Source organism: Cebus imitator, unplaced genomic scaffold (assembly GCF_001604975.1).
Source record: "Cebus imitator isolate Cc_AM_T3 unplaced genomic scaffold, Cebus_imitator-1.0 Scaffold228, whole genome shotgun sequence".
NCBI classification, from domain to species: domain Eukaryota; kingdom Metazoa; phylum Chordata; class Mammalia; order Primates; family Cebidae; genus Cebus; species Cebus imitator.
The window spans coordinates 74,574-77,737 of record NW_016107543.1 but is presented as its reverse complement, the minus strand read 5'-3'; the positions used below and the strand labels follow the sequence as shown (position 1 = coordinate 77,737).

At 55.3% G+C, this 3,164-nt stretch overlaps 1 long non-coding RNA gene across 1 annotated transcript in view; it reads right to left on the bottom strand.

The window, feature by feature from the left end:
- Positions 1–2,853, bottom strand: part of LOC108281457 — an 11,650-nt gene extending 8,797 nt beyond the window's left edge. Inside the window, exon 1 of the long non-coding RNA XR_001816000.2 lies at positions 2,433–2,853. This is a non-coding gene — a long non-coding RNA (uncharacterized LOC108281457). The remainder of the gene's footprint in view (positions 1–2,432) is intronic.
- Between the last annotated feature and the right edge of the window lie 311 nt (positions 2,854–3,164).

Genomic DNA, 3,164 nt, shown 5'->3' with positions numbered 1-3,164 from the left:
AATGGAGTCTTGCTCTGTCACCCAGGCTGGAGTGCAATGGCATGGTCTCGGCTCACTGCGACCTCCGCCTCTTAGATTCAAGTGATTCTCCTGCCTCAGCATCCTGAGTAGCTGGGATTACAGGTGCCCAGCACCATTCCTGGCTAATTTTTGTATTTTTAGTAGAAGCAGGGTTTCACCATGTTGGTCAGGCTGGTCTAGAGCTCCTGACCTTGTGATCCACCCGCTTTGGCCTCCCAAAGTGCTGGGATTACAGGCGTGGGCCACCGCGCCTGGCCAATGGTGGCACTTTTGTCTTTTTCTACTTTTGAAAACTGCAGAAGCCCCAAATCCTTAGTCCCTATTAAGGAAGGAGGTACCATTGGATCTTGGGATGCTGGTGGGAGGTTGTGGATTCAAATACTCTCTGAGCCTGTGAGGACAAGGTCTACCAGGATGGCTTGCTGTGAATTACAGTTCTGGGTGCTGCCTGGATGGGTCAAATATTCTCTCCTTTCCCTCCTCATTCCTACCCTCCAAGCCCAGAAGACTCACAGATTTCTTGTTTGGAGAGAGAGAGAAAAAAGGGCAAAACCTGGGAGTAAAAGGGAGATGAGGGAGAAGAAAATAAGGGAGAGGAACCAATAGACTAAAATAAGCAAACTCTCTAGCCCAACAGCACTTTAAGCTTGACGTTCAATCCCACCAGCAAAAAAGAAGTTGGAGTCACCGTGAGTGGGATGTGAAGTTCCCAACCCAACAGATCCTCCTGTCTTCACGGACTCAGTGCCTTCTGAGGTGGTGAGAACCCTGAGTGTTGTGGGGGTGGGAGGAATGTCCTGGGTCTTTCAAGTTGCAGTGTGAGAGAGTGAGGCTCTTTCTAAGGGTCTCTGGGGTCTCCCACAATAACTTGCTGGGGCTAACAAAGCCTTTCCTTGCATTTCTTCTGGGGCAGTGTGTATGTGTATGCCTGTGTAGGGTGGTGTTCTAAACCATGGCAGAAGGTGAGCAGTTCTCCTCGCATGGAGCCAAGGGCTGTATGTTTGGGGGTGGAGGAGGCTTCATCCCTTCTGGACTAGGGAAATGGGGAGGCCTCTCTAGACTTGGAGCCAAGTGCACCAGACTTTAGGGAAAGAGATGAGCTGCAGCTCCAAAAGGGGATTTGGAGGGAAGATCATATTAGGAAAGGCCCGGGACTTGCTTCCTCAAAGGGTTAGGGAAGCGCACTGACAAAAGAGAACTTTCACTCAAGTCCTCTGCATTAAGGCATCTTTGTGCTTCCATTTGTACTGGAAAGCACAGTGCTGGGCAGTCAGTTGCACATTCTGCATCTGGCATGTGGAATATATGAAATATACCATGCAATGTTCTACTTTGGGAGGGGGAGGCATATAGGTGAAAATGCGAATTTCCCTTCTGCTACCTTTATTATTGAGCACAATTGGGAGCACATAATTTCATGTCTTTTTCGCATGTCTGTATAAATCCTCAATCTTTAAACGGGGCTTAACTACTCCGAGAGGCGCAGTTGCTGTCATATAAGATTCCTAGTTGATTCCTGAGGGTTACTAATTCCTCCCAGACTCCACAATACCACGATGCACGATGCACACCCCTTTATGCTTGCCTCTCTCTACATGCCTTTTCAAAAGCGAATAATTTTTGTATTGACCCATGAGTCAGTCCATACAGTTTGAAATCCTTTGGATGCCCACTGCCCACTCCCAGAAACAACAGTCCCCTCCACAAAAATGCACATGCCGCGTTTTTGTGAGTGTGAGTTTCAAATAAGATGGCGGTGCCTGGCATTCCTTAGATTCAGATACTCGCTGTCCCAGGCAGGAGGCTGCTTGCAGTCCAGAAGGGAAGAAAACCTGTGCGGCCCCCAAAGGCCAAAGCAAGAGACTCCCCCTCCACGCCAGCAGGCAGCTAGAGAGAGCGCGCAGGAGAGCTGATTCTGCACCTTGGGGACCTGGGGGCTTCCGTCTATACCAAGAGTTCCAGGCCAATTTCTAATTTCCATCAGGAAAAGTGGCCTTTCTTCCTTCCCAAGCGATTCCCCACCCCCAAGGCCGCTCACTGCAGCAGGCCCTCGCCTCTCTCACCGCAACCGCCTGGAATCCGGGGCTGTGAGCAGGGGGCCCAGGAGGGCCTCAGGCTGGGCGGGGCACTGCGCATCGGCTCTGGGGAGCCAGGGTTTCCGGTAGAATGAGAGGGGGCGACCCCCTTCCCCCATACACACACCTTCTCGTGGAGAGGTAGGGTCGGGTGCGAGCGGACAGGGAGGCCCCACCTGGGAAGCTGGATCGGTCTGGAGATCAAGGTTAAGCCGGTGGCCCGGAGTAGCCCGCGCCTGCCACGGCCGGTCGGTCCCGAAAGCTCGGGCCACGGGGCTGCCCAGCTTATAGGGGACCCCCAGCTGCGAGAGGAAGGGCTGCGCCCGCCTCACCTACCTCTCGGAACCACGCTGTCCTCCGCATTTTCGTAGACTGCAGGAACCCAGGGCTTCTGGGGACTGAGGTGACGGCGCCCAAGGCAAGGGCTGAGGCGGCTCCGGGTCGCCGCCCCCAGCCTCCGCCTCTGTGAGGCCTCTCGGGGCAGTGTTTGTCTGGGGCAGCGACGCCGACGGCGCTGGGGGCGCGAAGGGGCTCACGCGTCCTGCGTACTCCTGGCGCCGGTGAGTGGGGGGTGAGGGCAGGGTTCAGGAGAGGGATTGGCGCGAGCGCTTCCTGCCTCCGCGTCTGCCCGGGCGGGGCTCGGCCGACTCACCTGCCTACACCCGCGTCGCCGTCGGATCCCAGAGAGGCTGGTGCGGGGATGGGCCTGGAGCGCGGTGGAAAGGCTAGAGGCGCGGAGGAGCGCGCCCAGATGGCCAGAGAGGGGAGAGAGGGAGAAGAGATCGAGAAAGAGGAGAGAGAGAAAGAGAGCAGAGAGAGAGAGAGAGAGAGACAGAGAGAGAATATCAGGCAAGAGAGCAGCAGATCCAAGGGCGCACCCAGAGAAGCCATCAAATGCAGAAATAGACAAAAGAGACAGAAGAGAAAGCCCAATCCCAGGGACTGAAAGAAGCCATGGGCGTCTGAAGCGAGCGACAAGTTATCCTTGGGAGTTGGAAATGTGAGAGGGAGGGAAGAGGCCGAAGGAGGCTGAGAAGGGGAGGGGGCGCTCACACCCTGGGCGGGAGG